Source organism: Amyelois transitella, chromosome 6, assembly GCF_032362555.1.
Source record: "Amyelois transitella isolate CPQ chromosome 6, ilAmyTran1.1, whole genome shotgun sequence".
Taxonomy (NCBI): Eukaryota; Metazoa; Arthropoda; class Insecta; order Lepidoptera; family Pyralidae; genus Amyelois; species Amyelois transitella.
Genome location: NC_083509.1, coordinates 3,867,725 through 3,891,297, shown reverse-complemented (window position 1 = coordinate 3,891,297; position 23,573 = coordinate 3,867,725). Strand labels below are relative to the sequence as shown.

The 23,573-nt window shown below is 34.8% G+C and overlaps 1 protein-coding gene across 1 annotated transcript in view; it reads left to right on the top strand.

Annotated features, from left to right (window-relative positions):
* The first annotated feature begins 2,566 nt into the window (after positions 1 to 2,566).
* Positions 2,567 to 23,573, top strand: part of LOC106139242 (protein sprouty) — a 32,985-nt gene continuing 11,978 nt past the window's right edge. Inside the window, exon 1 of the mRNA XM_013340648.2 lies at positions 2,567 to 2,729. The gene's annotated coding sequence lies outside the window, so the exon portion shown is untranslated. The remainder of the gene's footprint in view (positions 2,730 to 23,573) is intronic.

Sequence of the window (23,573 nt, the reverse complement as noted above, 5' to 3'; positions counted from 1 at the left end):
CAACGTAGGTAGGTATTTTTACTAAGCCGTTTCCGCGTGGTTTCAGACGCATTATCAACTGCCTCTTATTAATATCTTAGCTAGCGATAGTTTGTAATCACTTGAGCTTCCTATAAAGGATTTCTTTTAGTCCCAGGCAATATTTTAGGTAGGTATTTTGGTTTTTGGCTCGTTTTTCGAAAACAATTTGGAGCGGTAACCATGGGAACGCGGTGTGTGTGGGCGAGGGGGTGTTATTTTCAGGGTCTAGGTCACGCCCCGGGCTGTGGCGCGCATGCGCGGGTTTCCTGGCTCGCTTCAGCTTCAGGAACCCCTCCGTTCAAAGGCCGTCGGACACTTCCTGATGGCAGGAACATCTCAAGTGCAGTCAGAGAGAGCTTGAGTGAACGTGATTATTAACAAAAATATAAATTAGTGATTGGTGAAAAATAGTGGGTGTGTTTGCTGTGCAGCGTGTGAAGTTTAAGTGCAGAAAAAAGACAAAAAGGTAAATTTTGTTAAGGGAAATCGTAATAAACATTGAAACTATCATATAAATATATGAAAATTAAAATATTTATGTCAAAGAACAAAAAATACATAATTTTAAACCATTTTCATTCATTATCCATTTTCAGTCATTAGGATTTAAACAATACTTCCTTATTTAATCAAAATATAAAACAAACTACATATTCGGTATTATATTTAATTAAAAATAAAAAGTAGCAATGCAACATTAAAAAATATACATATTGATCAATCATTTAAGTTCTATAAAAAATTTTATCTCGTCAGAGTATGAATCTAACACAAATCTAGCCAAAGCGACGGCAAAATAAATTACGGTTTTATTTATTGTTTAAGCTTTTAAATCTTACCTATATATGACAATATTATAGATATAAATAATTAGATATTACATATTTTAACGCAAAATGTACTAACAAAACGGTTTTTTTAAATTTAATAGCTCATTAAATAGGTGTAATAATTTTTGAACAACTCTAGAAATAAAAATAAAATTAATTTAACCATATAAATATAATAAGAATATGAGTTACCTATCTACTTATAATGAGTTTATGTCTATTCAAATGTAATTATTTCAAACTATTATTATTTTAAACCTACTTATTTAGGTTTGAAGTATCAACAAAAAAAGTAGATAACCTACCTTATGATAAAAAAAATATAGAAAACATTTTTTCATTAATTGAAGTTGCATTCGTAACACATTAATTGTATTATATTATTAATTGTACACATATGTAAGTTATAAAAACAGAAAACTCAAATGAAAGTAAGAAATATCCATTTTAAGGCCAGAACCTTAGTCTTTGTGTAGAAATATGAATGATGAGATTTCAATGGGTCTGTTAGATTTTATTTATACGTACACCCATTCGAAGCTATTTGCAATAACGCAGTTAGGTAAGACAGTTTTACAATTTAACAGGTTGACTTGACAAACCAATAAAAATTGGATACCTTAATATGATACCTTATTACAAAATTGATGCAAGAATCCTGGTCTAGCTGCTTAACGTGAATTGGACTGTAGCCTTGGTTTACTAACGAATCTTCTTCTTCGTCGTTACCTTTTCCCACTTTGTCCGTGGGGTCGGCACAGTATGTGTTTGGTTAGTTAGTTAGTTGGTTTAGTAATAAATATTTTTCTTAATTTCTAAAATCAATTATAGATGGTCTGGTGTTTGCCAGCTGCTTCTCTTTCCGTGCAGATTGTAAAAGTTAATTAAGGGAAAGGCATACAAACTAGAGATTCTTCTTTTAGGCGATGGGCTAGTAACCTGTCACTATTTGAATCTCACCGCCATCAAAAAGCCGTACGTAAAGTTTAACCCGTTTGGCCTTTCAGTCTTTGACACTGTTCGCTCCGTCTACCCCGTAAAGGATAAGAAGTGATTATATGTATGTTGTGTAGCTATGTTAAATTAATTAAAATTAAAGTTTGTTAGTTTGGTTTTCGTTTTAGTAGGTACGAGTAATATGATGCAACCTACCTTTAATGTTCCATAAGCTTTTCGTTTTCATCAATGTCAAAACAAATAAATTTGATTCCCACATTGACACCAAGCCGTTTGATTTGACGTCATGAAAGGCTTTAATTACCGTCCTAATCAGAATTCCAGCGAAAAAAATGCTAAAATGAAGTCTTATGTTTGGGTAAAGACATAACTACTACCTACTGTTTAAAACTTCTGTGTTAGAAGTAAAACCTAATTCCACCAAAAGGCCCAAACCCAAACTGTAAGCCAGCGTTATAACGTGAAGCTAAGTGGAAACAAATTATACCATGAACACATAAAAATACGTAGTACTTACGTACTAGGTTGTTAAATTATATAGGTTCTTACCTAGTAACCAACTAAATCATACGTGACAAGAATAAGGAACCACTATCAATATAGCTAACAAGGTGACAAGGTCGTTTCGAGTTCAGCAATTTCGTGTATCATCAGCTAAAATTTTCAGCGGAGATTTTCGGCCACGTGCTGTGCTGTTCATTCATGCGTACAAATGAATGGGGCGGCTGCGAGCGCGCACAGGGACAGTCGGCCGCCGCACGCCCGCGCGCACGTCGCGCGTCGCTGGCGCCCGCGCACCGCGAGTGACCTTACCTTACCTTTGCACAGCACACCTCGTCTCGGAGACTCGCCAAAACGACATATTCTGTGCCATTCGAAAGCCAGTGCAACCATTGTCAACGCATACCGGATCCTCTCTCGGTGCGTCACATTTTTTATCTTCACCAATCTTGAACACAATACGCTACGTTTCATTCACCACAATCATTATTTTTTAACACTTTCAAACAGATCTCAACTTACGATGACGAGTTCCCCAATTGAAGATAATTTATTGGATCTATACCGCTTTAAGATGGTATTAATTGGATGACTAGCACCCACTTTATTCAGCAGCTGAAATTTCCTGCTCTTTCAGCATTACTCATTTATTTAAAGAATCATCATTGCGAACCTAACAATACAAATGAAAGCCTTAAATGGCAGGAAATCTAATGTTGACATCACAATAGTTGTTGGTAGCAATGCGGGTGTCTAGTTGCAGCTAGAACGGCGAGCTAATGGAAGTCTCTTGCAAGCCGACACCCCACAACGCGATACAGGCCAGGAAGCAACTCTCATGTTGCACTATAGCGTTATCGTTGTAAAGCGAGGCGGCTGGAGCCTTTTGGGTATTCTGACAATAAAAACAAAACGCGTGCCAAATGCATTCAGCAAAAAATTCGGTATCCGGGTTCAGGTACTGTTGCAGCGATAAAAATCACTTTAAGGGCTACCAAAGAGATAACACCGTTTGAGAGCACAATTCCGTTATCTCTTTAAAAGCCAACGCGACGAGCCTTTTAAGAACTCTGAATTATTTTATCAATGTGGCGCCAGTTGTATATTTTTTTACTCGAGGTAGTACCTATCCTGCCTATGTGGCATTGTAGTTTTTAAGGTAGAAAAGGTAGGCCGATATCGGTCACTCGGCTTAAAAGTATCGAGTGACAGAGTTTGGTACTCTTGCCGACCATAAATATTTTCAGATGCGAATTTCTTCGATTTTTGCCGGCCAAATGCGGTGGTCTCGTTCGCGGAATCCGAATTCGCAGAACCACAACAAGATACTGTTTGTGGCTGTTCCAGTCGTCATTTGCTCCTCTATTTATAAATATTTCCTTTAACGACAGATTGTTTCGGACCTGATGTGCAAACACTAGAATAATGGATAATCATTCAGTTACCATTAACCAACCATCTGATACTAAGTATACTAGAATACTTATACCATTAGTATTATTAAGTAGTTCATATATTATTAAAACTATGTCAAGATTATAAAGCTATTTAATTAAATACCGATTAACTTTTTATGTCGAATAGAATGGTTTTTGGGCAATCGCTTGGTTTTCGAGAGTTATAAACATAAAGAATAATATTTTTTTTTCCGTAGGCAGAGACTACATCTTTCCACTTGCATCTCTGCATACTTCTTTCGCTTCATCCACATTCATAACTTCATTTCGGTTTCGGGTATTCTTGACCTGACCTTTTGCCAAGACGTCCTTGATTTGATCAAGATTTCTAATTACTTACACTTTATACTAAAAATGCATTTTATCATCATTGAATTCATAAGTAACGACTTATCATTTTAAACTAGGTAATAAAAATAGATCAGAATTCATACTTAGTTCCTTATAAGTAAAAGAGCAGACCATTAAGTGTATTTTGAATCTGGAACTATCGATGAAGACGTACGTACAATTATATTTTACACTGATTATTGAGGTAAAAAATATATTTAGGAATTGCGCGTGAGTTCGCTCGGCGGACGGGCAAAGCGACCTCGGCCAGATAAATCTATCAATGAACACGATAAGGGGAGCGTGCCACGCAACCGCAGGAAGTGCCCCCACTCGCCGCCTGCACTCTGAACTGAACGCATCATATCGCAACAGCAATACATCATTCACGTCCATGTTTGTACTCTTAGTGCCTATTACCTAATCTGACAAATTCATTAGAAACACAGTGAATCAAAAGAATCGGATCTCCACTGTACATTAACCCCGATTTCCTTACAATAGCTTCGTTCTTGTGGAAGATTTTTTTATAGCATTATCTCAACTGCAAAATATTAATCACGTCCATGTTTGTCATCTAAGTACTAGGTATTCTTTTATCCAGAAATCTGATCACATGACAGAAATAATGAAAGATGAGGTCAATAGAATAGAACCATGTGACACAGAGTGGAAGGAATCAGGCTTTTACTGTTATTTTACTTTCCCTTTAAGGATTATCCCTTTAGCATCATTTATTTATTAATTTATCATATCTCAAAAGCAAATCTAATAAGCAATAAATTATACATACGTGTTGAAACATATTACTCTTTTGTACTGTACTATATTGAAATTGATCAAGGAATTTGAGTTTTTTTTATAAGAATATCTCATACGGCATTATTTTGCAACCCGGAGCCCAGAGTCTGTCTATGACTACGACCCTGGAGTATGTAAGACAGGTTTTTACACAGGGTTTTTTCCCGTCTGACCTCCGCCGCCCTTGCAGTAAACTTAGCCCAAACTGGATCGTGGGTACACATTCAGTTGCCTAAATGCATTGCGTAGGTTTCCTCATGATGCTTTCCCTTACTGCATGAAAATCGGTTAGCAAACAACCAAATGTAAGTAGAGAACTCAGTCATTATTGTTATGGCAACTTTGATTTCAGATTTGAAATGCGCATCTCTCTTTTCTCAAACGATGCGTTTTGTAATAGGTAACTATATCGAACTATTCAGTAATCAGTAACTTCTATTAGTTTTCCTTGCTTATTAAAAGGTAAACCGTAGATATAACGAAACATACATATAAATGCAATTTTATTTTGTGTGTATAATAAAATAAATAAGAAATAAGCATCACCTCTTTAAAATAAATCGATCGTATTGTAATAAATGCACACGAGCGGGCGCATAACCCAGCCATACCTAACGAAGCTAACTATAGTGGCCATAAAATATGCAAATCATAGAAGAAACACGGTTAAGATTTCTGAGAGCTTTCTATATATGCTTGAAAACTGCCTGATATTTAAATTGAGAATACACAGTTTGAGCTAGTAGTGTACAGCCTGGTTCGGTATGGTTTTGATTTTTATATCTCTGCAGCCTAATGAACTTGTTAATGGGACAATCAATAATCTCAAAATTAAAAACAAATTGTGTTTTTCCACTGATATTAATCATGTGATATAACTAAATACACTTTTAATATTTAATGTTGGTGTAATATACCTATGTGAATTTATTCTTCTGCACTTTCCATATTTTTACTGATCGAGCCATAAAACGAATTGTCTCGTGACATACATATTAACAACATGCAAAATAGAGTGTAGGCTGCAGCGGCCACTTACAGCCGACCAACATAGCCACAAAGCCTTACCTAAACGTAAACAAATCGTAATCCATTTTTGAATTACTTGTTTGTCGACGATTATTTATGTATGCATAAAATTAGAACTGGGGGTCATTTCTGTATAAAATAAAGTTAAGTTAGTATCAATACTGTGTAATAATACTTTTTGATATTTTGTATTAAATAGCTAAGTGTCGTATAGAATGAACGAAAAAACTATTACACTGAGAATCATTCGACACACGCTCACAGGACATACTTTTGGCACCTTATTTCAGACTTTACCCACTGTAAGAGTTATGAAAAGGACATTTTTAACAATCATACATTTTAATGTGCTCGTTCTTGTAAACGTATGACTAGTGACTCAAACAATAAGTATTAAACTTGAATCATTCATTTCGTATGTAGGTAATTATAAATACGATTGCGATTGGAGAGTTTGTAACACAGCGGAGTCGCAGCAGGACATTTAGATTATCTTTATGCATCTGCGAGATACTGATTTATATCAAGCCTAAGGGCACGATGCTAATTATAATCATATATTTTAATCATTTCAGCATACCGACCTTTTAAAACAAGTTCGCTTAATGAGTTATGCAAGATCGTCAAAAATGGGAACATTATAAGAGAAATAATCAAATATGGCTTCGTCGCATGTTCATTGAGATTTTACTCACAAAATAGAAGACCTACCTATGTAGGTAAATAAATTGTCTTTTGTACACATGATAAGTTTTGGTTTTGTGACGCGACTGGAAAAACCACAAAAGCGAAATATTTCTTACCTACGTAACTAATTATGATCTGACATCGCCTATTATGAAATGGGTTATTAATGATTATTTAATTTAAAATTATATCAAGGCTAACATCAACGTTAGTTAGATGCGTAAGGAAAATTTTCCGTTCCTCTAATTGGATCATAGGAAGATTTTCTCATTCTACTGACTAATCAAATAGTCTTAATATATCAAACCTTAAAAGTAAGTCTATCTTAAAATCAGCTTATTAAAATTTTTAACAATTTCACATCAGTTTTTGATCTTTTCATATTTTTTAAGACCACGCTTTTCCATATTTCCCCTCAAGGATTAGACGTAAACTGTGTATACCTTTTGTACCAACCAACTTACGTACACGAATAACTCGAATAAAATATGCAATATTATCACATGCTGTACCAATTGAAGGACGTGTACCGCTTTCGTGTACAATAAGGTGCATACCATATTGAAGCGGGTTGCATAAGCAGACTTCGGCTTGGTCCACTTTCCACCTGCCCACAACCAAGCAGTGGGCTCAGAATTTGGTGCCAGCCACCAGTGCAGGGATTGCGAAACCAAGCTGGAGGTGGGATCCGTAGAAAATGAATACGTAGGCTGATACAGTCGCCTACGATTCATAATAAATTATCAATACCTCCACATGTTATATTCCATTCTAGTCGTAAAATAGGCAGCTTATTCAAATTTAAATACATTTTGAGATTGTTACTGGGGTCAAAGTGTTATTAATTAAGTTAAATGTTTGTTTAAAGTGTTACTTATAAAAAGTCTGATAAAAGGGAAACTGATCTTTGCAATATTACTCAAAAGTACCCGAATTACGTACTTAGTTATAGTGTAGTATTACGGTTAGTGTAGAATAAGTATATATTATGCAAATAAAGAGTTTAAATCCAGTCGTTGTATCATTCGCCTATTTACTACATGAAACGTACTACTACACTGCACTATTAAGTATACTAAACTTTTTCCGACTTTTACGGGAGAAATGAATACAAAATATTTTGTTAAAAGTGTTATTTATTACTATTTCAAAAAGCTTTTGGCATATTTATTTACTTAACACATTCATTGAAATTTTTTTCACAATTACTACGAATGACACTAATTTTGTAAAAGTCTTGGTTGGTTAACGGGGATTAAGGTGAACGCCTTAATTTTACTGAATCTATCACTGGAAAAAGAAAACTAAACAATACTAAACATCACAAGAACAGGGATAACGCTCTTTCATTCATGTGACGGGATAGATATAATTGAAGTCCTATTGATCTATTTATAATTGTGATTGGCAATGCGTTAGGCACCCAAGTGTACTTGGGCAACACCTGTCAGTAGGTAGGTGTAGTAACATTCCTGTTTGGTATTTATATGTTTGTAACCTAATAATACTCGGAAAGTGTGGGCTAGGCATACTAACACTTTGTTACGTGGGTGACTGAGCATACAACCTTCAATGATCTGATGCCACGTAATTGTGAAGAAAACCACGATTTTATAGTACTAGCTAATGTTCCAATCCCACCTAATGAGGATTGTAACTGCACAGTTAACCACTGAACGGACTAATGAAACTTGGTACAAATATAGTAAAGACCTTGAAAGAGGAAAAGGTTACTATTTTTGATAATTTCGTTACGTAACACTATTACTAGCTACTTTAAGATGAACTACTTACATGAATGAGAAAATATTTATTCTAAAACAGATATAGGAAAGTAGATAATATAAAAAATATAAGTACCTTTACGATCACTATAACATTGATACAAATATTGAAGACGAATAGTCACCGGTCTAGCCTAAATTATAGACAGGCGGACAGACAGACTCGAGACGAACGTAATGTTGGCACGGTTACTATGTTGGAAAATAAAAGAGAAGCACAGAAATTATTAATGTACAATATGGTGTATGAAAACAACTTACTACGAGATTAAAGGAAAAGTCATAACATAGCTACCTTAAATTAATAGATAACTTAAAAATGAACATTTAAGTAATAAGTGCAGAGTTAAATGAAACAAATGTTTTTATGAAACAGATTTGCTAAACTATCACTTCTTATTTGAATCTCAATTCTATTATTATTAAGCCTAACATCTGAGCGTGACCTGTCAGTCTTTCAAGACTGATGGCTCTGTCTATCCCGCAAGGGATAAAGACATAATTAGTATGGATCGGTTCAATTGATCCCAAACTAGGCAACATGCCTGTCCTGTGGTAACCTATATTATAGACCATAGAATAAACGTAGCCGACAATAAGGTTTCAATATTATCTATAAATCTATACAAAAACTACGATCTATTATTATTTGAGACAAGGAAAACATATTTAAATTGGGATTATTTTTGCAAACCTAAACATATATATTTTATAAATAAATGATATAACTATCTGTAAAAAATTGCTCAGTTACAATGTAATCCAACTTAAGAAGGATTTAATTAAATGTATACATTTTCCGAAACTAGTATCTCTTTTATCCGTCTGACGCGCTATTTTTGTTGTATATAAAATTCGAAATGAACGGACTAAACATGATTTAAGTATTACTTATGCATAAATCGCCTCTTTTCCGGAGGGGCAGGCTGCGACTTCATTCTTCCACTTGCTCTTGCACGACACCTGCATACCTACTTTTTTTGCTTCATCCACATACATTTAACTCTCTTCCTGCGAGCTCCTGACCCAGAACCTTTTGCCAAAACGTCTCCCCTTTAAAAATCAATCAATATTGATTGTGTTGAATTTTTCAACTCGATTGGCTCTATATTTCGCTCCAAATATTCGATTTTACATTTGAAATCGACTGTTAGGCTACTTGGTTTTGTCTTTTACATAGTAGGTTAGGTCCTAATTATCTTCTGAAGTTTTCTGATAAATTTTTAGGTATGCTACATTATCATCATTCGTTGTTGAATTCTAATCACTACCTAGTATATTGTAATAAACCAATATAGAAACCGACTTATTTCCGTAACAATTTCTTATATTTTACTGGCACCTACGATCACGTTGGGAGTAAAAAAATATAGATTTTTGATGACAGATCTTTCTCACCATAAATAAATACAAGATCTTCACCTTGCGTGTGCGTCATCCCGGGATTATATTTTCGAAACAACAGTCCTCAATCCTCATCCTCACTTTTTATGGAATTAATAGTTCTACAGCTGGCCGGGAGAGGGCGGTAATAGTGGCAACTAATTCGATCGTCGAGATACGTCTAAGTTGGTACCTACTTACTGTTGATGATGAAAGTTGAGAAGTGTGTTAATTACTTACTTATATGTTTTTCTAACTGGGATTTAACATAGTGAACGTGAAAACGAAAAAAATATTAATTGTAATGTAAAAAAAATTATAATTACATTTATTATCATACATTCAAAGCAAGTTCATACATTTCTAGTTGAAACATAGATCATTAAATTTATTATAAGGCAAGAAAAGCATTATTTCTTGACTATCTAAAGTTTATTGCAGAAAGTTGTCAAGATTTATAAATATAGGTACACATCTTGCCTAAAGGATATCATCAAATAAAGACCTGTATCATAATCAGAGAAGGACTGTCGAAGAGTAGATCCAATATTTCGTGTTCGGGCACAGGTCGTCGACCGCACGACCACACTCTTCGACATCGGTGCGTGCTATTTCGAGGCGCGCGAGCATCGTCGAACGCTCCCGACTCAAGCCGATCGCAGCCAGCGCTCGATGCGCCCGCGCACGCGTAAACAAACAACATGGTTGAACTGTCATTCATTAATTCATTCATAAATGATCATTGTTTGACAAACCGATGCGAAAAACATCTATGAGCTTCTAAATTTAAAATAAGAAGACAAAACATGATATTGCGTAGCACCTATATTTATTCTTCGAAAAATACAAACTGTGTAATTTATTAAACAAGAGGAGAGATAAAATATTTACTCCTTAGTAATAGCCCAACGGAAGAGACTGGAGACTTTCTAGGTGCCAAATCATGTTGGGTTACGAGAAATGAGAGTCCTGACGATAAGACTAAAAATGGAGCAGGACAATTGTGTAACTGGAAGACTTTAAAAGACTATCCTGGTACAGCAATTAATAAAAATGTCAGAAGAAGGCTGTAATATGATGAGTGGACTAAGGTAACATTGTGTGTAACACTATGAGTAATTGGTGAGGCACTGTGCTGTTTTCGAGGTTTATTTGATATCCCGTCCACTAAGCAGTCCTATTAGAATTTCGTACAAATTTGATATACATCTTTGAAAAGTGAAAATAAAGAGCAGACAGATACTTAAATATATTCTTTGTTTCTGACAAAGTAACAAAAATTTACACAGGAACAAGAAATGAAAATATATATCTTACTCTACTTTTAGAGTAAGTAACTTCTATTTTAAAGATGCTAACAACCACCTTTTCAAACGGGGATTATGTAATTATAGATTCTTTAAACCTTATTGCAACTTTTTCTATGTATAATACGCAAAATTCTTTGAAACCATGACGTCGTATATTTCGTTGAAATATTAGAGTTTTATTGTTGTAAGTAAATACACACAACGTTCCTATGTCTGTCCTTGGGCAGTTGAATAAATATTTGTACAAAATAGATAAGAATATAATTTTGTTTAATTTATGAGTATTTATGCAAGTATAGATATATATTCAAACACACAATAAGATTTTTTGTACTTTAGTCGGACATGAAATACAATTATGATTCACATCGTAGGTTGGAACCGTAAAAAATTACAGATTTTTCTATGTTTGCCTCTTTGCTTGAACGTATTTGTTATTTTTTTTATTATTATTATTACGTATACGTCTGTGGAAGTTTGAATGGTATCATTAGGTAATCTTTAATATATAGGTGTCCAAACGCGTCATAAACAAATTTTTTTAATCATATTTTATGTGAACTATTCCGAACTCGTTAAGCAAGAGGAAGGTTTGCATCGTTTGGATATGATTATATAGGTACCTTCTACATTAACTGTTACCAGGGAGTAGATAATGGTGAGATTCCTTTGATTTAGGTTTTGTCATTTGAAAACAACAAAATAAACATAAACGTTACTCCAACAACTCCCGATTTGGAAGCATTTGCACAAGCACAGATATTGAATGACAAGCAAACGACCTAATATTCTCTTATTTTTTAAAATATAAGCCAAGACTATTTTTCTACGATTTAAAATTGAGTAACTACTTACCAACTTTTATAACTAAAATTGTCCCATATGAAATGTTGTAAGTAAACAGGAAAGTGATCAGGGTAATTATTTGTTAACTAATTAGTCAAACAACACAACGTAGAAAAAGTAAATGAAATCATTAAAACAATAAGAGCTATTAAATATATATAAGTAGTAAGATAATATATTTATATGATCATGAAATTTCAAAATTTCAGGAAATTAGTTTTAAAGGAGATTATGCCATAAAGGGTATTATTGCTTTGCTTACTTATTTTTAAGAACAACGTGATATCATTAACCAGTGCTGACCACTCGATAAGTACCTAACGAAATTAATGATAAACCCTGTAACCTTTAAATTCTGTCTCATCATTAAAAATGTTCTTATGTAAATTATCATTCAGTAAATGTGATAAAAAATATTGTTCATAATTTTGTTAGTTAAGTACAATACATATTTGGAATAAATTATCCGTTTACATTGCATATTGAAATTGTTAGAAAATGTTACCATCTAATCGAATCTCAATTCTATCATTAAGCCAAATAGCTGAACGTGGCCATTCAGTCTTTTCCAGACTGTTGGCTCTGTCTACCCCGCAAGGGATATAGACATGACCATATGTATGTATGTAACTATGTATGTTACCACCTAAACATCAAAGATCTATGAAAAATTATACTTACTCATATCTTAATCACTTACCAATATTATAATATTATAAATGCCAAAGACGGTCTGTCTGTTCCGCTAAATTCCGCTTTCACAGCTGTGCTTTATATACCTACATAGTAAAAACCCGCGTTCTGACATAGGATATAGGATAATAAAAAAGGATTTTATTTTCAAAAATCAGCCCGCCGTATTCCAGCCCTAGGAGGCTTAGGTAAAAAGCGACGCGGGCGGAGTCGCGGGCAACAGATAGAAATATAAGTGTGTATAGTTCAATTAGTAAAAATGTATTTTAAAAATTACTGCTCAATTTTTTTTTTTAAACTTGCAACCCCTTGCAAATAATCCAAAATTCGACGTTTCTCAAAAAGACGTTTCTCAGCCATAATCTAGCCTCCTGCCATTTAATTTTTGACTGATTTGTTTTGAGATTAAATACATGAGTAGTTACTTATATGGTTTGTAAGCTTTGTGTTGTCACTTGACAGTGACATTTCAGTATTTGATAGTTCAGCCTAAAGCGGGAATCTCTAAAGGAGAAAACGTCAAAAATGAGTGTCAAATAAACACAATTAAATACGGTCTACCGATTAATCATTTTGAATAATAAACGATACAATAATTCAGTGAATCCCAAATGTGTGCATGTGAATTTAATTTCAGTGTAAAGACAATTCAAGTGTAATAATAAAAATAGTGAAGCATAAACATTTAATTGTCGATTCTCTGTTTTTAGGTTAGTATTTCATTAGTTTGTACTTATAATACTAGTAAGTAATGTTAAATTTATTTGTTTTTAATTAATAAACTCTGTTTTTAGATGAATCACATGGTGTTATGCTTTAAAGGAGAAAAACCCATCTTATAAATCGACAATTATTATGCATGCAAAAAAAAGAAAAAACCTGTTATATAACGTGTTCTTGCTTAGTAATAAAATTTGTAATCAGCAATATTGCATTGATAGTGCGCACGATCTACCTACCTAATTTCCTGTTTACTCAAAGCTTCATTATAACAGAGAAGGCAATGAACATATGGAATACATATATTATTCACATAAATAAAAAAAAATCGCGCCACATGCGAAATGTTTCATTTTCACATTTTCCATTCCTTTATTTTTATTAAGCATTCAATTAGGTTGGTTGGCTTTGACCATTTTAGGAAATTACTCGTAACTACAATTGTATTAGATCTGAAATTAATAAAAAAAATGCAATGTTTAAATAGATATAAAATTACCAAATTTAAATACGATTTAACTCGATCAAGACTACCAAGAAATCGCAAAATCAGACTGGACAACACAATTATATAATTATACCTACATATATCGTTATCCCTTAGACACTATGGTGTTTCGTGAAGGCAGCTATTGTTCGCGATTGCGACATGTGTAGCGTAGCGTAGGGCACCCGACCGATCTATTTGGTCGCAGGCGCACACATGTAGCGCATATTCGGTCGCTTTTGTCATCCCAACGCAGCATTTGACCATGTGCCACTCGGCCGAAACACTACCTACTTTTTGTCCGATTTTTTTTTACATTTCAAAACATTAACAAAGACAACTGATTTCATCGAGATCTATTGTTGTAGAATAAAAACTTTAAAGCAAAATTATAACGTTTCAATGTTTGTTCTATTTTTCCATACTGTACTGCTGAATTTTCTTCATGTCGTTAGAATTAGTACAGCTATTATTTCATTGATAAATTCAAGATCTGTAATATCTCACTTTGACCTTGTAACATACTTGTTTGGAAATGAATATTTAAAATATATTGAAATTATAAAAAATATTAAGGTCATTAGAATACGTCGGTAAGTTAAATGTAGTTTAGTAATTTCAAGTCTTTCTCTGTGTCGTAAAAACAAACCTCGTAAATGTGCAAATAAATTACCTGTGTAAATGAAATATAAATTAAGATATTACGAATGTCACTTCTGAATTAACGGGAAATTCCATAAATACCTGTAGAGGACATGAGTACGTGGCGTGTCTGCGTCTGCGCCGCAAACCACGTGGTGTTGAAGAGTTGCCAGCTATCGCTTACTGAGCTGCCGACGCCGCTTCCTGTTTACCATCGTCAGCCGACCGCTGTCTAATGAATGAGAAATTTTTAATCGACGCAACATTTGATTATCATAGTTTTCATTTCATAAGTGTATACCTACGCCGAAACATTTTTACCCAGTCAAAATATGAAATATCTTATGTCATTTTGATGAAAATAAAACCATTGTACTTACAACATGACATTAACTTTTCGAGTTCGGTTTGAAGATATTAATTGATCCATAAAGAATACATAAATTCACTTACAATGAGCCTAATACAAATAACAAAGTATATAAAACTTAAAGAATGCATACAAACATTTACATTTACATTTCTTGTTTTGGATATAACTCTTTAGTCTTGCCTTAAACGAAGTTAAAGTTGTGGAGTCTATAATATTCACCGACACACAGGTTCACATACCTAGATAAAACCCTTCTATGGCAAGTGAATAGGTTCCCAACGGGACAGAACAAGGATTAGAAAATATAAATGCACATACTTAGTTGTAATCATACTACCGACTTTTTAAAAAAATATTTCAAAACCGTTTTATTAATAAAACATGTCATCGAAAAAATGAATTGAGAAAGAACAGAAAACTAAACTCAGCGGGAAACAACATGAATTGTATTGTGTCGTGACTCGTTCAAAGGAACTTAGTCGAATTCCTTTTTCTTTCAATTTTAGAAGACAGGACAGGATGTCTTCCAATATTGGTATTTTTTTTTTTGTATATTCAACACATAAACACAACTTAAGTACATTAATTATTGATATGAGGAAAATATTATATTACACAAAACAACCTTTAAAGAATTCTTTTTATAGAAGTCGTTGCAAGTGGCTTACTAAATTAAAATGATCTAGGTATTTTCTCTAGAGGTCACAATGCACGTAACATCTACCATGTAGGATTGTAGGTATAACGTTATGTGTAAAATACTTAGGTATAACTAGTAATAGGTAGGTTAGTATACCCGCTTGGTGATATCGTGTGATAAAATAATTGATAATTTGAATTTCGTAATGTAATAAGTAAACAGTTTAGTTATAAATATTGAAGTGGCAAATATCCTTAAAGTGTCCTCTATAACTTATTTGACATTGTGCCCAAGCCCAGTATCGAGTATTTCAAAAAGCTCACTGAATCAAGAGTTCCGCGTAGCTCGTGGCCTTGACGGATGTTGAGCAAATATTTTTTCTTACCATCGTATCGTAGGTACACAGATTACACATTGTGTCACGTTATCAAAGTATCATACGAACTAACAACTGACAAAGTTTCGTTTTCTGATTCTACAATGTGAATTTATCATACATATTTTTCTCCTATAAATAGGAGTTACGACAATTTCTGTGTCCAGCTCCCAAAAAAGATTCTGATTCTATTCATAACTCAATATTATCATATCCCAATTATTTCATACAAGTCACTACACTATATTTGTATTAAAAACCAATTTCACTTACACACTAAAAATCATCATTAGCCTATCCCTGTTGTTGCTTGGTACTTACTAAAGCACGTCTAGCTCTAACGAGATAAAGCCTTAGGCAGAGCCAAGTATCTATAAGACCGAAAGGCCACGTTCTCACAGCTGGATAGCTTAATACTGAAATTGAGATTCAAAAGAAAAGCAGCCGGCTTACCCTAGGTTTTATTTTTTTTCATCGCTACTAGACGTTGTTTGTTTTCAGCTCCTTAATCTAGATTCATTCATATGTTTTTCTTTTACCAGCCACTGTATTAGCGGTAACATTGCTTCTATGCCACAATCTGGGTTCGATTACGGCTAGGTCATAATAGAAAAACAGCCGTTCTCGATTAGTCAAGATTTTGGTTTTATCAAAACTTAATTATCCGTATGAAAAAAACTTTTATCGTGGTGGTAAAATATTCTTACTAACCAAACTAATATTCATTTCTTGTCTTTAATGTTTACCTACATATAACCGACTCCCAAGTCTACTTCCTAGTATTCAGATTTACATTTAACAATTTTGAAATGGAATGGAAGTCATGGTTCTTTGGTCATGGCATGATTTGAAAGGAGCATGTGTGCTCACAACCACACGCATAGGGATAGGATTAACGGAGGACGCAATTATGATGATTAAATGAAACTGGTTCCGCGGCCACTACCTCGGTGGCGGGAACTCGATGTATAGAAGACATTCTACTTTGCTCTACTAGTTAACGGATGCCGCAGTTTTAATTCTTAGCATGCCATTAGAAGGTTGATATTTCAATGGGCTAGATAAAGTGCATTCATACTCTTTTTCTTCCTCCTGGCTTTAATCCCGGTTGCATCCTCACCACTTTGGAGAGAAGCCCAGGGTATACCTTTAATCATGGATCCTAGATTGGGTGAGTCAGGTTTTTACATGAAGCGACTCCTATTTGACCTCCGCTTTCTTTGCCTGGGGTACATAACCCGTATTGGATTGATCATGGTTACACATCCAGTTCCTGAATGTGAAGATTTCCTCACAATGTTTTCCCTCGCCGTAAGAGCATCAGTTAGTATTCAAACGAATACACAGTTTCGAAAATAGACATGGCCGGGGTGGGATTCGAATCTTTGCCTTATGCGCGACACGCATTTAACTAGGGAGTACCTTACCGATTCGACCACCGACACATCAAGTGCATTCATACTGAATGCATCGATAACTCCCAATAATTCGCGACTAAACGTATTACATACAAAGTTTTAAAATGCACTGAAGCACCATAACATTTTGCATGACACAATCGGAAGAGAAGGGCTATATCAAAGTAACTATGTGAAGTTTATTAAGATTGTTTGAAGAGTGAAGACAAATGTCGAAAAGTAAACAGTTCCTAATAGTGAAATAGCATAAGCAGCGGCGACATCAAAGCGACACGTGTTCACCGTTAAAATAGGTATTGCAGTAGTCGTTAAAGACCCGAGCATCTTAACAAAATGATAAAAAAATACTTGAAATGTGTACTTACAACCTGTAAACACTGATGTTATAAATTTTTGAACAATCCATAAACCTTTTAGTTGTGAACTCCGGATTCCCTGAAGCTACGTACACGTAGATAAACAAAAAGAATTTAAATTGAATTATTTTAGTTTTCTTCAAATTTAGTGTTAGTGATAGATATTTTATGAATCAAAACCATCAAATACATACATCAGGAAAATCGATTTTCTTAAGCTAATCAAATAAGTACCTTGGATTTTCGAGTATAATCTTTTTTCTCCGAGAATACCTTTTACTGCCTTCTATCAATCTTGGCTTTAGCCATCGTACTTACTTAAGGAGATGCAACACTTTGTGCACCAACGCAACAGGAACGCCCAGGAACTCATCTTTTGTATAGTTTTTTTATGTTTCAAGAAAATTTCTCATCAGTTATCTTCTTCTGAAAATCAGTAACATTCTTAATGTTGAGGTGGGCGCTAAGAGCATGGATATTTCGGATCATTATCATGCGCCCACGCCTCGCTATTGGCAGAAAAATGTTACAAAAATACATCGTCACAGTTCACCTCGTCTTATGTGGGGTCAGCTGCTGACATTGATACAGCTCTATCTATTGTTTTCAAGAGATATTTACAACAATACCTACACACTTATATTATTTTCGTTTCGAATTTAAACATTCTTCATGAAGAATTTCATTAGAACAGCTTGTTGATGTATTGTGGCATATATTTTTATAAAAGCAATTACATAAATTTATCATAAACATTTCACTAAAGTTGGTCAATTGTAAAAAGAAAATTTATTAACTTATTAGGTACTCTATCTACACGTTCTTTCCATAACCATAATATTTTTCTTAAATGATTCTTAGTGTTTTGTTGAGTTGTAGATCACTTTAACATTCGGTGTTATCTGTATTCCTTATCATTATTACCGAGAACCGAGAGACAGACGTAATGGAAGATATGTGTTCCAGAGCAGTAAGTTCTCTCGCCCGTTTCCGGTGGTTGTTTACAAAAAATACATATATAAACTCGTTGTCCAATGTAGCTATACGGACCGACCGGCCGAGATACTTCGTACGATTAAAAATCGTTACAACTTCCGTTCGGGTCCGAGTCTCGAAGCGGGTCCCAGATAAAAAAGATAAATAAGAAAAATAACATTAAGATCGATACATTGGAACGGCGCTACCTGTATTTTCACTGTCTAAAGGAGGTTGGTTGTTACTGCGTCTGCGTCTTCACGATTCTTGATATTACTTATACCTACACTTCCCTTTTTTAATTATTTACGTTTTAAGTTTATGTTAATATTAGCTGATTAAAAACTAGTCTTATTTCTGTAGATAAATAAATATTCATTGAATGCTAACTTCTCAATTGTTGATACTTTTACTTTGTGACGACCCTAAAAAGGGTATTATTTGTTCACCTGATTAATTATTCAACATGCTTAGATGTGTTGCTAACATTAGCCATCAAACGGATTATCGTGCATTCAATGGATACAACCAGCAATTTTATAGGCAAATCTAATGCCGATTTACATAAATCTTTTCTCATCATGCCCTGGCCGGGATTCGAACCCGAGACCTCCGGTGTCAGAGACAAGCGTACTACCGCTGCGCCACAGAGGCCAGCTAAAAAGCACCGGATATTTCAACTCTCTAATATATAATTATTGATTCTTTAAGATTTATAATAATAAATTAAGCGCCAATACGGAATGAATTAGTATCACCATGATGTCATGTATCCGGCTGCATCTATAAGAGGGGCTATAAATCGGGTTGGATGTTTTACTTTACTGCAACCGGTAATGGACGATATCAGATTAATAAAAGATGTCGATGAGACTAGACGAGATGCACAGCAATTTCACGAGTGGTGCGCTATAATAATTAAGTGTCCGAACGTGTTGTCGTAGTGTGCGTGGGCCTGGCGTTGAGCGCTGCTGCGCGGGCGCAGAGCTGGCATATCAAGTCTGGTAACTATGCGGCGTAACTCCGGTAGCGGCACAACAGGTCTGTGGCGGGCGCGGGCTGTTGAGGGACGCGGGGCGGTAGGAAATCCTTTGCGCACGAACTCACACTATAACAAACGCGCATGTGTGCGGCCATCCGGTTTTCTTTGCGCGTGAGCACTGTGTGCGGACGAGGCGTACCTGTGGTAGTGTCTATCGTGTCGATCAATCAATGAGCTCGACATCGACTCGGACTCTTGCCTGCATGCAACTCATTGATTAACGCTATGAACGAGGAATTGTTTATTCATTCATGATGAATATTTTTATTTAAAATAAGTTACTTTTTGTAGCCAGTATTCAAAGGTTCAGTATCTTTTAGAAGCCAGGCATGCATTGTTGAACGAAAATTTAATGCGCTGCCATACATAGTATAATTTTTTTTATTTAGAAATGGCACAAGCACCTTTGTAGTAAGTATCTATGTAAATGTGGACTGTTGAATAGTACAGTCAACAGCACATCAACCTTCCAAAATTTACTGCAATTACGCCTCTATTGCAGCATCATAGAGCTCCGCATGCAGGGTAACTGGATATGCGGTTGACTGTACCAATTTAATGCATATACATACCTTTATGTACATTTTTTTAATTTTGTACACTCAAAAATTAATTACAAATAAATAATAAATACAAACATTTGCCATTATTATTAAGATTTACTCTTCCGCAGCTTGCTACATGCAAGTTGCTATGATCCTGAAACCTAAATAAATAAAGTTAACTTGTTAATTAAATAGCACTAAACCTTATTCTAAGCAAATCTAACAACATGCATTGTCGTAACTACGTAAGTTGTTGTTGTTGTGCCATTGTGATCCGTAGTTATTTGCAGACCACACTGGGCTGCAAGCCTGCAACAAACTGGAAGACTTACAAATATTATTTAATTTGCATTACATTAATATTATTAAAAAATATTTATGTATTTTACGAGATTGAAACTCAATAAAAGCCAAAAGTCATAATTCAGTGAATTCTCAAAAATCTACGATGACTTCCATCGGATTTTATATCACTAGCTAGACTTATAAAGTAGGTACTTATTATAAAAATACACTGAATTTTTATCCTAACGACTATGAAAGGACGAAAATCTGGACGGGCCCATAGGGACCCTTGGGAACGGTCATTTGGGAAGCTTTTATGGGGCCGAAGCCAAAATGAAAAGGCCTTTTGGAACCTTTTGTTCTAAAGTGACATGGTTGCACCTATGGAGACCTGCCCCATGATGTATCATTGGAATACAGTAATGAACAGTCCTCCATAGCTACCAAACTATTACCGGAGAGGGATGATCGTACTTCAATTATCTGAATTCCTTCAGCGGTTCAGAAGAAACGAGGCCATATAGAACAACATTTACATACATACGAAACAAAATAGGTACGAAAAACATAACCCTTACTTTGAAGTCGGGTAAATATCAGCCGGAAGCATTGATAATATAAAAACCTACAAGAATTTCGAGGATAACACTAATAATTTGGAATTTCACCATTGTTAGAATTGAAATTGGAACAATTTACGTGTTAATATTAGGTATCTAAAAATAATATCATACGGTCGTATGACTGAACGTGGCCTTTCATTTTTCTTGTAACCCGTAAGGGATAAAGACATGATTATAGAACATGTATGTATTATCTATACATCAATGAATTATAAAAAATATTGTAAAGCAACCACTAGACAGTATTTTCACCAGTGTTGATATGATAGTTGCGACTAAACTAAAAACGGTAAATGTATCAACATATCGCCAATGATAGGGTACAGCAGCCTTAGCTACTTGCGGTCAAGTAACCGGTACTTACTCGTACATCCCACTATTCCTATTATCAGTCTTCTCCATTAATGTAAAATCTAAGTATTATTTCTTCCTTTCAGCATTAAATTTCACAGCACTTCATAACACATATAAAAGATATAAAGACGTCACAGATTCACTCCAAACTACTCTTTTAACATATTGTTATTGTTTGACGGCCTCTGTGGCTCAGCGGTACTACGCTTGCCTGTGACACCGGAGGTCCCGGGTTCGAATCCCGGTCAAGGCATGATGAGAAAAGAACTTTTTCTGATTGTCCTGGGTCTTGGATGTTTATCTATATAAGTATTTATTATAAAATATAGTATCGTTGAGTTAGTATCTCGTAACACAAGTTTCGAACTTACTTCGAGGCTAACTCAATCAGTGTAATTTGTCCCGTATATATTTATTTATTTATTTATTGTTTATTAATAGGTTCGTTTCTGCATTTTATGAAGCACCTACAAGGATTCATTTTTCATTCAATTAATCATTTAAACAAGTATGTATATATGACGTGCGGTGAAAATGCTGCAGTGTAGTTTGTTCCGCCGCTTCTTCTACACATGCGCTTTGGAAGCGGTAGTAGTTATAATTAGATTTAAGTGATGTGACGTCAATGAGTGATACCTTGTATCCAATTTTGAAAATAAATCTATTTTATTCTATTGTTGATCTGATACCTACTGAGAGAACGCAGGTGTGAGTCGCATGTCGAGGAGTAGTGGGCTCGGAATTCGCCGCGACGTCGCCGACGCGTGGTCGGTGCGTGGGCGGCGGCTACCCGTTCGCCCACGGCGCCGCACCTAGCCGCGCCGCCGCCGAAGGTGTAAATCACTACTCCTCGTTGCCAGTTGCTACCACCTATCACTTGCTAAAGCAAGTTCCTAACGAGTGGTCTGATCTAGACAGAGCATCTCTATATCTGCATAATAAAAATCCGTACCGCTGCAGCATAACAAGTTGCTGTTTGTTTTAACGGCCTTTCTACAAAACCACTGTTTATTCTCTTATAGTTTCACATACGTATTCATCGCACAAATAACTCTCAGCCTCTTTCATCCCTTTATTTTACGCAAATTTAAGCAGTTAAACTAGCATTTACTTTGAAATTAGTCTAATCATTCCCAGAAGTTAAGCTTTTAGTCGTGAGAACCGAATCCACTTTTGTTGCATATGTCGGGTTTCAAAAATTGGTTCATAATGATCTATTATCAAAATGTTTGAGCCAAATATTTGCCTGGCCACACAAATCACGATATATCTGAGAAGTATAATGCTTTGACCGGTTGGTAGGGCAACATTCAAAATGAAATTTGTTTTCCTACAAGTTTTTAGGCATTATTTTTTTCTAATGCTAGTGGCATGCATGACTGATAGGTTCGCTGTATGTTTGATATAATATTATTATGTTAAAAGCCCGAACTATATAAAACATGTATTCTTATAACTCCCGTAGATAATATAAAATTTCTACAGTAAGGTTACGTGTCGACAATCGTAGCAACGCAACGTTATAACCGTTGAGATTTATTTTGAGCCATATCTATGATGTGTTTACAGTATATAATGACAAAGCTTTAGTTGAACAGTTAAGGTCTAAACTAGTGGTGGAAAGTGATGTCATTGGCCCGGCTGCGTACTTATTATTACATACTACTTTTGCTTTTAGAGTGAAGAGTGTGCATCCTGGATACACGTCATTAGTTTGGTATGTTTTTGATCACAATGATTTAAATGGTTGAAAACAATTTGGCAGCAGGACCATGTTGCCTTTTTATAAGTCACACCTACAAATTAATGTGTTATAAACTTAAAAGTCCCATTAAATGGATTGGAATATGAATAAATATGTGCGATATGGAAGTAAATTAAATAAGCTATAGGTACCCTCTAATACTAGTTTTTAGAAACAAAGTACATTCGTAGAAATAAGCACAATTTAACATTATTGGATTGTTAAAAAGCACTTGGTAGATATGTTTAAATAAAATAATTTCTGGATCAATAATGGTCCACATACACAAGGTGTATTTGCGGGCTGAGATGCGGGTAGGAGTCGTCGGTAATAAGTATCACGATGGTAAGCAGTGGAGTGGCAC